The sequence below is a fragment of the Sciurus carolinensis genome, chromosome 1 (genome assembly GCF_902686445.1).
Source record: "Sciurus carolinensis chromosome 1, mSciCar1.2, whole genome shotgun sequence".
Taxonomy (NCBI): domain Eukaryota; kingdom Metazoa; phylum Chordata; class Mammalia; order Rodentia; family Sciuridae; genus Sciurus; species Sciurus carolinensis.
The window spans coordinates 161,110,596-161,125,258 of NC_062213.1; the positions used below are offsets into that span (position 1 = coordinate 161,110,596).

General features: G+C 38.2%; 1 long non-coding RNA gene across 1 annotated transcript in view; it reads left to right on the plus strand.

The window, feature by feature from the left end:
* LOC124966859 (uncharacterized) overlaps positions 1-11,319 on the plus strand; it is a 30,648-nt gene extending 19,329 nt beyond the window's left edge. Inside the window, exons 2-3 of the long non-coding RNA XR_007105423.1 lie at positions 3,193-3,283; positions 11,060-11,319. This is a non-coding gene — a long non-coding RNA (uncharacterized LOC124966859). The remainder of the gene's footprint in view (positions 1-3,192; positions 3,284-11,059) is intronic.
* The last annotated feature ends 3,344 nt before the right edge of the window (positions 11,320-14,663 follow it).

Here is a 14,663-nt window from a genome sequence, read left to right on the forward strand (position 1 = left end):
AGAATATCATGCTAAGTGAAATAAGTCAGTCCCCAAAAACCCAAAGACCCAATATTTTCCTTGATATGTGGATGTTAACCCACAACAAGGAAGGGTGGGGAGGGGAAGAATGGAAGTCCATTGGATTAGACAAAAGATAATTAAAGGAACGGTGGGGAAGGGGAATAAGAAGGACAGCAGAATTAATCAGACATAACTCTCCTATCCTTGTATTTGAATACAGGACCCGGGTAACACCACATCATGTACAACCACAAGAATAGGATCTTAATTAGAATAAGCTATACTCCATGTATTTATAATATGCCAAAATACACTCTACTGTTATATATACCTAAAAGAACAAATAAAAATTTAAAATGAAATTTAAAAATGAAATTATGCCATTTTCTGGAAAAGGGATGGAACTTGAGAGCATCATATTAAGTTGAAATAAGCCAAATTCAGAAAGTCAAGCATTGTATGTTTCCTCTCATATGTGAAGCTAGAACGAATGAAGGGGGAAAGGTGGAGTCTCATGAAAATAGACGGGAAACCAGTAGAATAGAGGAAGGCAACCAGGGGGAGGTAGAGAGGGAAAGAGGAAATACTGGAAAACAAAAATGACCAAAATATATGGTTATATTATGTGCATGTACAAATATATAGCAATGAATCCCACTATTATGTACAAAAATAATGCACCAATAGAAAGGCACAAATAACAGAAAAAAAGAAAAAGAAAAGAAATAGAATCCAAGGGTGATTCTATGAGCAAGGTCAGAGGTTTAATGCCTGTTTATAAACCCCTGACCAGGAGATAAGAGACCAAGAAGGAACATAATAAACTGGGTGGTGTTCAAAGGCCAGCTAGTGCCCAAGTAATCCTGCCCTTCACCCTCCTGAGAGTAAGTCACACTCTACCCTGTCCTAATGTACTTGAGTTTATTGATGTATTAAACTAAAAGCGTGAAAGGTTCATGGAATTTAATAGGAAAAAAAGAACATGAAGGTAACTTTTGTTAAAGTATCCCCTGGACATAGCAGGCAGAGGGTCAAAGGTAAGGGGTCTTGCTGTGGAGTATGGCATCGGGATGAGGAGACTGGCAGACAGATGAGCGCTCTGTGCAGAAACTAACGCATGTCAGTCACACTGACACTTACCTTCAGTCACTGGCGTTGAAGTCAGTCTTCATGACTGAGACAGAGCAAATGATACAGGTGGGACAAGAGACGGGGACTCCTGGCTGACCCTGATTCCTGGGACTAGGTCACAGGAAACACACATGAAAACTTGACCCCGGGGAACCTACTTGGTTTCTAACTCTGTGCTATCAGATGCCTGTGTTTTCAGTTGGTTTCCACAAGCTTGGCCTATAGCCTCTGACTACCCCTCATTACCCCCGCCTCACTTTTTTCCTTTTAGAACTGGAACATTTTTAGATGGCCATATGGCTGCCAGCAAGAAGATACTATCTACTAGTTGTGGCCAGACCCTAGGCAATGGGATATAAATGGAAGTGATGGTGACAATTTCCAGGCCATCTTCATCTTCTTTCATCTTCACTGGCTGAGGTCCAGGAGTGACCTCCAGGACAAAGACAGCAGGAAGCAACCTGGAGCCCTGATGGCTTCATGTAGTACTGCCACCTGTCCCAGTGGCTGGAACCTCTGTCTGGCTGGCAAACTTCAATTTTGTTTGAATCTCATGTGTTTGATATCTTGCTAAAGCAGTTTACCCTATGCCTGAAATGATATTTATTGCTTTTTATTACTTTTGAAAAATCAGTAAATAATCAGAACAGAGGTCAGCTTGTAGTTAATTTTATAGTGTATAATGAATCTTGATAACTGAACACTTATTCCTAAAGTTAGTATTTAATGTGCTTGGCATCTCTGACCAGCTGTTCATGCCTTTGAGATCACTCTACCAGGGAAAATCTGATCCTGAAACCAAGATCACTACAGAGACAAAGGGGAAATGGCCTGACAACCTTTAAAAGTTAGTATAAATACTCAAATACTGCAGCCTTTTATATAAGAGACCTGGGCATTTATTGGGTTTTGGTGTCTGAGGGAGTCCAATTCCCCAAGAATTGACTATATCGAGAATACATCAAAACTTGAAGCTAGTTGCACAATTAGAATTGTTTTTTTAATTGTAGATGGACCCAATACCTTTATTTTATTTATTTATTTTTATGTGGTGCTGAGGATCAAACCCAGAGCCTCACACATGCTAGGCAAGCACTCTACCACTGAGCTACACCCCCTAGTTCCACAATCAGAATTTCTACTTCAAATGCCCTATGCTTAAACTGTCACTGTACAAGATCTGTGCAGCCCCTTGGTGTATACATACCACCTCCTGCCTGCCCTCGTCTCTGTCCTCTGTCCCTTCCAATGCTGGGGCTGACTGCCTCAGGGAGGCTGTTCTTGCAATCTCCCCTGCCTGGAGTGTCTTCCACTGTGCTGGCACGCAGCTCACTCCTTGCCTCCATCGGGTTTCCTGTTCAAGTGTGTCCTTCTCCGCCAGGCCTCTTCTTGGGGGTATACTATTTAAAATGGCAATCCAACACCCAACTCTGACTGTCTCTCTCCCTGTTTCCTTCTTTTCTTCTCTATGAAGTATTGGGTGATGAACTCGAGGGCACTCTACCGCTGAGCCACCTCCCCAGCCCTTTTTATTTTGAGACAGGATCTCGCTGCATTGCCCAGGCTGGCCTCAAACTTGCCTTCCTCCTACCTCAGCCTCCTGAGTGGCTGGGATTACAGGTGTGTGCCACCACGCCGGCCATCTTCATTCTCCATAGCACTTTTTGCCTTTCAACAAACTCAGTATCTTACTAATTTGTTCCTTGCTTATCTCACTCCCACCACACTCCATAAAAGCAGAGATATTTGTCTCTTTTGTTGTTGTTGGCACGTAATGAATAATTACAGTACAGAAAAATTAATAAGCTTTAGTAGAATGAAAAAAAGTATAAGGTTTTTGGGTTTTGTTCAGCCTTCCTCATCCCCCTCAAACAACCTTACCACCTTCAAAGACCAGGGCCATCATTAGGGCCAGGGTGCTCTTGCCATGTCTGAGGACAAACAACATAAAGGATAAAACTACTGAGCTGCCGTCAAAACAGCCTATTCTCAGGACCCTTAACTTGTTACTTGCCATTACGCCTTTGTTTCCATCTCACCTATGTGTTCTCTTGACAGCTACAGCAACTCCTCCTTGTTACAAGGCAGACATGCTTATACAGGGGTGGCATTGACATGAAAAAGGAACATCTGGCATCATAACATTCAGGTATGAATGAAAGTAATAAGGACAATTTCCAGATCACCTGCTTCCACCTTCACCTCTAAGGTGGCTGTGGTGCTGTGGTCCAGGAGTGACCTTGAGGATGCTGGACTGACTGTGCCTTCCTCAGAGTTAAAGGGTCCTGTAGGAAAAGAAAAATGTCCCTTTGAAATGTACCCAGACAGTGAACATTCCTAAACCTTGTCCCCAACCCTCCTCTGCAAACAGCCCTTTCACTTGAATAAAACTAGCTCTCTTCTTCTGTTCAGAAAGCCAGAGTGAGACTCTCCTAAGGGTGCCATGTCTCCCTTCCTAAGGAAAAGCCCTACTGAAAGCCCCACCCGTGGTCCACTCACCTGACTTGCTTCCCTTTCCACCATCACCAGGTCAAACCTCCTGGGTCCAGCGTCAATCCTGTGTCTTGGAACAATTGCAATTAAAATAAAATGAGCATTTATTTATGCTGAGGGAAGTGTGGTGACAGGTCTGCATCCTTCAAAATAATTATATATCCAATCAAACCAGTTGGGCAGGGAGGAAGAGGGAGGTATGATTTCAGAAGCACATGTGTTTTGCGTGTGGTTTAGAGAATAAATTCACTGTTGATTTTATGGTTCAGGAAAACAGTGTTAATTTTACTCTCAAGAAGAGCTGGTTTGGTTTTTACTTTGCCACTCGCTGACATTTTGAAGAAGTGATTTCAGATGCATAAACTTCAGTTTCCTAGTCTGAAAAAGTAGGACTGGTACTGTGTAAGAGTGTTCTGAGGGTGTTGTGTTCATGGTCTCTGTTCAGCAAATAATTGAAGAACAGAACTCAGAAATAGCAAGCAAGCAGCTTGTTTATTGCAAAAGTGACAGTGACAGACTTCTCCAAAGAGAAGGGCCCTGGAGCTGGGAGTCACTGGGGGAGTTTTGGCTAGTTCTTTTTATGGTCTCTGGAATTTCCTCCTTTCCTTACCTCGTACCCTGTCCATCTCCTCCTCACTATTATCCATTTGTGCCCCCGTATCCACACAAGCTCCTGCGTAAGAAAACAAGAACAGAAGTATCTGACTGTTTGGTCCCCTGTTTGTGTCCAGGGGACACCACTGAAAAGTTAACCCCATTGGAAGACCTTCTCCATGCTTCTTTGGTCTGCCCCTGCCCTTGACCTCCTCACTGGCCATCTTGCCTTGGCTGTCTACACTCATCTACGTCTCCCTTTGGACAACAGCACCTACATCTTATGTCTGTTGTAAGAATTCAATGAAATTACGTAGAAAACCCCAATATGCTGTCTGACCCGCAACCAGAGGATTAAATTCTCATCTTGGGTAAAAGAGAGAAGAAGTAGACCTTTCTCCGGTCTATAGAGTTAAACAACCCAGGACTTTTTTTTTTTTTTTTTTATTCTGTTTTTGCATGGGGTGTCCAATTGTACCAATGGCTTTTGTGGATACAGCTATCGATTGTATTTGCTACTTTGTCAAAAGTGAATTAATTCTATTTATGCAGATCTATTTCTGAGCCATTTGTTCTGTTCCATTGATTTATTTATTCTTTCACCAATGCCACATAGTCTTGATTTTTGTAGTTTTATAGTAAATCTTGAAATTCAGTAGCATCAATTCAAATTTGTTCTTCAATATCATATTTGTTGTTCTTGATATTTTGTCCTTCCATATAAACTCCAGAATTACTGATTTTTTTGAGGTTTACAGAAAAAAAATGAGTGGAAAGTATAGATATTTCCCATATACCCTTTTAATACTCTCCCCCACCCCCACTCACAGTTTTGTTAATCTATTGTATTTATATGCATTTATTACAATTGATGCCTCAATATTACCATATAATTATTTAACTAAATGGTTAACTCCTTTGTTGGGTATTTTATGCATCTTTTGAAATTCTAGTCTTTTCCTTATGAATCTTTTAGAATAAGTTAATTTTTACAAAATAACTTGTTGGTATTTTTATTGGGATTTCGTAAATATATAAAATATATATCATATATATGTATATATACTGAGGAAAAATTGACATAGTTCTCCATTTATTTATACCTTTTTGGTTTTCTTCTTCAGAGTTTTACACTTTTTTCCTCACATACATTTTTACATATTTTGTTAGGTATAGACATTTTTCCCTTTAGTTGGTGGGGTTTTTTCAACTTCACTGAGAATAATTAGTAAATAAAATTTGTATACCTTGAAAGTGTACAATGTGATGCATTGGGAAGTGATTGCTGCAATCAAGCATCACCTCACATGGTTACCTGTATGTATGCGTGAACATTTGTGAGTGAGCATGTGGTATGAATACTCAAGATCTACTCCTTTAATAAATTTCAAGTATATTATTAACTATAATCACCAAACTGAATATTAGTTCTCCAAACTCATTCATCTTGCAACTACAAGTTTGTACCCTATACCAAATTTCTTCCCATTTCACCCACCCACAACCCCTGGTAGACCACACTTCCAGCCTGTTTCTAAGATTTTGACATTTTTAGTGAGACCAGATAGCATTTGCCTTTCGGTGTCCAACTTACTACATTTAGGATAATGTCCTCCAATTTCACCTTGGTTGTCACAAACTTGGAATTTAGAATTTTCTTCTAAGACTGAATAATATTCCATTGCACATATATGCACATTTCCTTAATCCATTCATCTGTCCATGACCACTTGTGTCATTTCCATATCTTGGCTCCTGTAAGTAATGGGACAGTGAACTGGTAGTACAGACATCTCTTCAAGACAATGATTCATTTTTATTGTGTATATTGATAGAAGTTTAATCATATGGTAGTCTATTTTTAATTTCTTTTTTTTTTTTTTTTTTTTTTTTTGTGGTGCTGGGGATCGAACCCAGGGCCTTGTGCCTGCAAGGCAAGCACTCTACCAACTGAGCTATCTCCCCAGCCCTATTTTTAATTTCTTGATAAGTGTATTTACCACTTTCCACAATGGTTGTGCCAGTATACATCCCTATCGATTAGTGTATAAAAATTTCCTTTTATCCAATTAGTGTATAAAAATTTCCTTTTATCTAACTTTTTGTTAAAAAACAGGGATTGAATCCAGGGACAGCACTTTACCACAGAGCCACATCCCCAGCCCCTTTTATTTTTTATTTTGAGACAGGATCTCCTTAAGTTGTTCAGGTTCTTGCTAAGTTTCTCAGGCTGGCTTTGAACTTGCAATCCTCCTGCCTCAGCCTCCCAACTTGCTGGGATGACAGGTATGTATCTCTGGGCCCAGCACTACACTTCTTCTTTAACACTTACATCTTTTGACTTTTTGATAGTAGCTGTGATAACAGATGTGAGTTGATCTCTCATTTTTCCTCTCTTAAAATATTGATCATATTTCTTTTTCAAAACCTGCTTCATGATTGTCCCAGAGATTGCATTATACTTTTCCAACAGAATGGAATCCACTTTCAAGTAGTTACATTGCCTTATGGGTAGTTCAAGTACCTTATTAACAGAGTTTTCCTAATTCCTACTTTTTCCTTCCTTTTTTAACATCATATCACTATTCACTTATTTATATGCTATAATCACTGAAAACATTATTCCTATGTTTAATTTATTGTATCCATAGAAAGAATAAAATATTTATTTTACCATCACTTATTCCTTCTCTAGAGTTCTTCTTGTCTATATAGATCTGAGTTTCTAACCTAAATCTTTTTCCTTCTTTCCAAAGAACTTCTTTTAATATTACTTGCAAGGTATGTCTACTAGCAATAAATTTGCTCAAACTTTGTATAAGGAGGTATTTCTCTTTCACTTTTTTTAATGCTTAGAAATTTAGAATTTACTCTTATAAAAGCACAGTAACATATTAAAAAAAGGTTATACTTGCAATTCAAACATAGTAATATAAACAAAACACAAAGTATCCAGTGTTTAACATCAATTTCCTATGCCTGACTCAATCTAGATATTGAGTATTTTATATTTTATGGAAAGCAATTTTCAGAGTTTTGTCAATGTGAACAGTATGTACTCCTCACCAAAATTTTCACAAAATCTAAAAGTTTGGTCCTAAAAGTAGTTTTTTTTTTTTTTTCCTGACTAAACATTCTAAAATATGCAATTTAGATTAGCCTTCAGGTTTTCAGTACTTTAAGAATATACAGAGTACCCAGGAATTTTTTTAACACATTTAGATTAAGTTTGCTCATAGTTATGGCAGAAATACTTCTAACTTTCAAAAACTGAAAGTCTTAAGCAAGCATAAAAGTTATGATGGGAGAATAACTGCCTTAGACAAGAGTACCCTGTGTTTCTTCTTTGCTAGCAAAGCAATAAACTTTCTTTACCTTTTTCTCAAAACCGTGTCCTCATTATTGATTTGGCATTGGGGACAAGGACTGAGCTTTCAGCAACAAATTTGGCACCCAAGATGGGACCCAACAGCAATCCCTGCTCCAGCTTTCTTAGGCAGGCTTGGCTCTCCAAGGAACCGTACTTCCATGCTGAGGATGCAAGATATCTGGCAAACTTGCTGGAGAGTTAGGAGATGGAATGAGTTTGCCTCAGGTCAAACTGAGGTGTTATTTCTATGAGTAAAGGGAGGGACCAAGAGATCATCCCAGCAGCTGCCAAAGTTCCTTTTGCTTCAGGGAACTTCTGACTTCTCTCCCTGAATGGTACAGGTTGCTCCATCATGGTCCTTTGAGAAAAAGGAAACTGAACTCAGTAAATTTAAAATACTCCTGGCTATCTGGTAGAGTACCCCAGTGTGTACACCAAGACCCTTGATTGTACACCTCTGGTTCCTCTTCATGGGAATATCAGGTCCTTCTTTACAGAGACATCAATGTTGACACTGGTGTGGGAGTCGCAGTTAAGTGGGACTCAAGAATCTAGGGATTCTTGTCTGTTCTATGTTCTCATCTGTTTCTTGGCCTTGGGTTTGAAAATTTCCTCTGGTTGTCTATCTGTGTTTTTGTTTTGTTTGTATCTACTACCGCCCCTTTTAAGATATGGCCAATACTGTATTGATCTATAGGTAGTCTCTTGGGAAAGATCTTAGCTGGTTAATTTAAAGGTTCCTGTTGGTCCGCCATGGTTTGGGGGCTCCTTTCAGGTTGTCTCTCTCGGTGTTTCTTTTTTGTACAGGAGCTCTGTTTCCTGTTTGTTTTATGTATGTGTGCACACCTGTGTATTGTGTTGTTGCATCAACATATGTGCTTGTGTCCATAGGTCATGTACATGGTATCAAAATTGGCATATAGATAGAGACCACTCATAAATTAAAATTTAAAAGGAAAAGGGATCCAAATACCTTTTATTTCACATAACTAAATAAGTTCAGTTTAAATTAGGTAAACAGATGAGAATAAAGATGTCTTTAAAATTACTAACTCACAAGTTTTTCTAGGTGGCCAGACAATTAACAGAGTGTTGGTTTTCAAAAAATGTCTAGAATGTAATATCCATTGTTTCTAGGATTTTTTCTTCAACAGGGAAGAGATAGCTAATGTTGGTAAAAACACTTATCTGATATCTTGGTTTTTACACTTAAAAGTGAGTAAATTAGATTTAACATCAACAATGGAATTAATCATAAATATGTTTGTTACAGGAGATATCTGTTTAATTTACAAAGTTAAAGTGCTTAAAAAATCAACTACTAAATATAAAATTGAGTACTTTTGACTTCTTAAATTCCATAAGGTAATTTATTTAAACATTAAATGTGTTTTTATAAGTTGGTAAACAAAAACATTTAAAAATTGCTTTGTGTCTGGGTCTTCACTAAAGCAAATTTACTAAGAGTTAAAGTTCTAGCAGGTATATGCAAAGAGTGCAAAAAGTTTCAGCTGTGTTTCAATTAAAGTACTATAAATAGGATAAAGTTTTTCATCTTATTAAAGTATTAATTGAAAATAATTTAGAAATTTCATAAGAAAGATTTTTCCTAAGGTCAAATATTAATGTACTGATATAAGTTAAAGTTTAATCCTCTATAGGTTGAAGTGAAAAGGATTTCTTAAAACATTAATCTGCTCTTATCTATTCCAAATTTTCCTAAATGTATTCATCTCTTCCAAGTATACAGATCTTTAAAGGATAAGGTTTAGAAGAATATTTTACCAAGTTGGTGCTCTTCAAACTAAAGTTCAAAGAAAGGTTTGGGATTATAAAAATTATATATTTTTTAGTTCATAGCTATTTTATAGACTAAATATGTTTTTATTTTTATTAATTTCACTTGTATATTCCTTGTAAACTTTAACTATTATCTGTTAGTGCCTCATAAAAGTACAATTTCTAATATAGCAGCCTGAATTAATTTGAGATTAGTAGGCCATCATCTACATTAAAGGTAAGACCCAATCCTCTTACTTTATAACTAATAAAGCTGGTTTGCTGGATGTTTAAGACCAAAACTTGGAGTCTTAAACTTAAAGTCGAGGAATAAAAGGGCCAAGAAAGAAAATAGCCAATATTTGCCTCTTGCCCTCTGAGGTTAACTTGAACCCAGGGAACAAGGGAACTTCTCTAAGGACTTTGCAACTCTGGGCCATATGACCTCCTAATTAGGGAGATTAATGAGACCTTAGAGAATGAAAAGTTGACCAATGCACATGCTGCAAAGAGGAGGGTCATTGGAGAAGGAGATTTCCCTGATGCTTCCAAGGGAAGCCACATAATCAAGGAGACACTGACCCATCCTGGCAGATGGCACTAAAAGAGCTTAGAGACTGCTCTCAGGCTCCTAAGAGTGAACCCCTGAGGGAACTCAAGTGACTCTTAACAATAGAAAGTAACAAGGTCAATTTGTCCAGCTTGGTCTTAAAAATTTAGCAAAACTAGTTATAACCAAAACACAGCCATACCTGGGCATTTAAAAGAAAAGACAATAGTTCTTTTAATGAAACTTAAGATATACACTTGTGTCAGCCCCACAGCCCTGGTGCTTAACAAATTCTGAGATACTTTTCCTTTTGCGAGATTCATATTTACCCCTGCCTACCAAAAATTGAACTGTCCTCTATGCCGGCCTTACTCCTCAAGTTGACATTTACTTAACAACTAAAGCCTACCCATTCTAATAACAACACACACCAGACATAGGACAGCCCTCCAAATTATTCTCTTACTCATAGGACTAAAAATGTTCACTGGGATTGGCACAGGAGCCCCAGGATTTGGAACCTCAATTCGTAACTATAAAACGTTACCAGAACAGGCATTGAAAACATCCAACAGGTTGCTGACTTAGTACTGACTTTACAAAATCAGTCAGACTCCCTGGCATCTGTCATCCTGCAAAAATGGTCAGGGAAGAATGCTGTTTCTGTGTAAACCAATCAGGAGTGGTTAGAGGCAAGGTTAAACAGTTCCAGGACTTCCTAGAACAGTGGAGATGAGAACTAACTGATTCCTCGTAGTCCTCACTAGAGAATCGAAAATGATGGACCTTTTGGTTACTCCTCCTTATGTTCCCCTTAATATTCATCTTTCTCATAATAAACTTTCTTCCCTGCATTCTTAATTTTATACAGAAACAGCTTCTTAGTAAGGAGTCCCAGGAACATGTCAAAGCCATTTTCCTCCTGCATTCACAATCTGATTCTTTGAAACAACAACAAGGGTCATTTGCCTTTGGTGACCTTGATGCTCCTTCTGTATACATTCCTCTTCAGCCTCGATGGCTGGAATCTCCATATTCTCTTCCAGAACTCTGAATGGGAGGGTCCCCCTACTTTGCCTCTTCTCAGCAGGAAGCAGTCAGATGTGATATTGATGCCCCTATTCATTATTCCCTTTCAGAGTCTGGAATGAAGAAAAGGGAAAACAACAACCTCTAGGGAAAAAAGGAGGACATTGGGTCCCAGGGAGAGAAGGAAAACAATGGGCTCTGGACTTTCACCATTTCCTGTTCTACAACTGTTTCCCTGACTGCCCAACTGACACAATCTGCTGTGATTCAGTCTAACTGAACCCTATAAAATTCAGACCCCTATTGTAACCAGTTGCCATTTTCTGTCTTGAAAATGTGTCGCTCCTCTGCTTAATAAAACATGCTGATCCATTGAAGTCTATCTTGGTTTCTTCTACTTTCTTTTTCATGTGCTTTTAATAACAATATCCTGTCAAACTAAATGCATGGGGAGACTAGCAAAATAAACAACTGTACCCATAAAAGAAAAAGACAAACTAAGGCCAACCCATATTTTGTAAGCAGCCTCTGCAAAGGAATCTTCAAGGAAGCCTAAAGGAAAGAATGAAAAGGGCCTCCTCCACTGCATATCAATATGCCTAGTATAAGAAAAAAGCCCAAAAGGAGCCTCTAGGCACAATTGACAGTGGGAGACTCACTTAAGGGTGATGGCATTGTGATAATGATGACAGAGACAGGTCAGAATCAAAATATCCTGTGCTCCAACCCCTTGAATGCCACCTGAGAGAGAAAAAATTAAGACACAGTTTTTGTATAGGCTGGATTGTCCAACCCTCTCCTGTGATAAAATTCAATGTGTAAATTAAATTTACAGATAACATTCATAAGGACTGTTTCAGAATATGAATTTAAGAAAGTGTCCAAAACTAGAAAAGATAAAAGAAAGTTACAGGTATGGAAATGTATTTTAGTATGGAAAATTATAAGGTAAAAGAAATATTTCTTGATGAGAAAGTATTTTTGCTTGTAATGTAATATTCTTGGGCTAAAGGCCAAGATGAAAGAGGACAAAACTAAGGATGTAAGCAAGTTGTGAATGTCTAAGTAAGTCACAGAAGATTTGTGGAACATAAATCTCAGTTTGTGTTTGTGATTAAATTAGCTATAATTAGCACAAAGTTATTTAAACTTTAATGTACAGATATGAAGCAAAGTCTGAAACATTGGTCTCCTCTTATCTATAAAGATAGTTTTCTTGTGTCTGTTAGGTTTTATTACTCAGGGAAGATAAGTCTTAAAGGAATTAGGGTTCATACCTGTTTCAAAGTCTTTCAAATGATTACTTTGTAACTGGTTAAATAAACAAATTATTTTAGGTTATAACAATATAGGTGACACCCTAAACATCTGTGACTTGGTATATGTATGCATCTGAGAACTATATCTGTCTGTAAGCCTTGTCTAAGTGTTATGTAAAAGTTCATAAAATGAAAGTTTATGGGGCTGGGGAGATAGCTCAGTTGGTAGAGTGCTTGCCTTGCAAGCACAAGTCCCTGAGTTCGATCCCCAGTACTGTAAAAAAAAAAAAAAAAGTTTATGTAAGTTTACTGGCAAGATATCTAATAAGTGCTCTCTTTTATACATGGTATCTGACATGGAAGCACCACATTGTCACTTGAAGACCTACCTTATATCTGTTTGCTTTCACTAAGTCCCTTTCTGATCACTAGCACTGTTTCCTAAATGATAAGAAATTTAAGACTATCCTTTGATTTTTGCTAGTACTGCTAACCCATGCAGAATTGTGACTATTATTACCATACTATGCGTTCTAATTGTACTTTAAAAGTTAAACTTAATTAAATGTAAAGCTTAGGGGAGAGCACCTTACCAATTTGGTGTTCTCCAAATTAAAATTATTTGTACCAATAGTATTGGATTTGTATAGAAATAACAAATTTGGTTGATATTTATTCATGTCATTTGATATTTTGTAGCTGGATAAAGTAACCTGTTGTCAATATGTTACATATACAATTTTGTTACTTTTCACACTGGAATAGGAATTTAAATGTATATTTGGAAGGTAATAAGGAGAGCCTGATCTGTTTAAAGATGACTTTGCAAAATATGAAAGCATTTTGCCACTTTTTCCACAAAAAGAAAGTTAAAAGCTCTCTTGGCCTTTGATTCATGTTTTAGATGTGACATATTGTGTTATTTGTCAAGAGCCCCTATCTGAGATAAGGCTCTGCCTTCCACCTTACTGCATGTTAGAATGGTTCCAAAATAGGTTAGACTTGAGTTCATTTAGAGTTGTGTTCAAAAGATCAAATTTTGTTGTAAAGATTATTATGATCTCAAAATAAACAGGGGTTATAATAGATAACTAAGTAAAGGTTTAAGATTATAAAATTCAGTTTACTTGGCTCATAGATATTACACAAACTGAATATGTTTTGCACTGTTAATTTTATTTTGTGTTTTCCTTGTAAACTTTGTAACTTGCCTTTTAGTGTTTTGCAGAGGTACTGCTTCTAATAAAACAATGTGAGTTAATCTGAGATAACAAGCCACCACCTATAGGACAGATAGGATATACTACTGACTTATAGTACTAATACTGATTACCAATTAAATGAAAGGGGTAATTGTAAAATTACAGATATTGAAATTATAACCTTTTACTCCCACTTTTAGACCAGCAAAACTGTCCTGTCAGATGTTTAAAACCAAAAACTTGGAGACCAAAGTCAAGGAAGTAAAAGGGCCATGGAAAAAGCAGCCACCATTTTGGCCTGTGCCCCTAAGGTCAGCCAGGACTCAGAGAATGATAGGACTCCTCTCTGGGACCTGCAACTCTGGGCCCTGATTCACCCAATCTGCTGATCAAAGAGAGCGAGAGGAACCTAAAGAATAAGAAGTCAACCAGTGTACATTCTGCAAAGAGGGGAGTCACTGGAGTTGGAAATGTCCCTGATGTTTTAGGAGAAGTCATGTATAGTCAGCCAGACTCTGACCCATCCTGGCAGATGGCACCATTGGTAGAGGAAAGCTAAAGGAGCTTTACACATGTTCTTAAGGATGCTTTCTGAGGGATCTGATCTAACACTTAAGAGTAGATAGGAACAAGGTCGGTTTTGACCAACTTGTTCTTAAACACCTGGCAGGAGAGGAGAGCCTAATCACAATCCTACATGAACATTTAAAAGGAAAATTAGGATCCAAGATGGAGGACTAGAGGGTGACTGCATCTCCCATTGCTTCAGAACTCAGGATTCAAAAAGGGGAGGTATTGAGAGACTCTGACCAACACAGAGTTGCTGGGTGAGTCTCTCCCACTGGGTGAAGCTCCACCTGGGTGGTAGACCATGACAGTGGGCAGCTTCTTGGAGCAGGGCAGGACAGGGAGTGACTTCCCCGAGCAGCCCGGCCCCCTCTGGCGGTAGACCCGGTCCACAACCAGCTTCTCGGAGCAGGCCCACCCAGTGAGAGGTTGTCCCCTCCCAGAGGTAGCCCCCAGGCCTGGACCCAGCAGTGGGCTAGGGGCAGTTTTCTTCGGAAGCACTGCATTATCAAGTTCCTCCAAGACTTCAGGCTACTGAAGACTGGGAGGTGATATACTGGAAATCTACAGGACACTATAAACCAATAGAGGAAATCTGCAATATCTCAGAGTCCCACTGATATCTAGCCAATATGAGAAAACAAGGGAAGAAAATGTCCCAAACAAACCTAGATGCTATATCAATA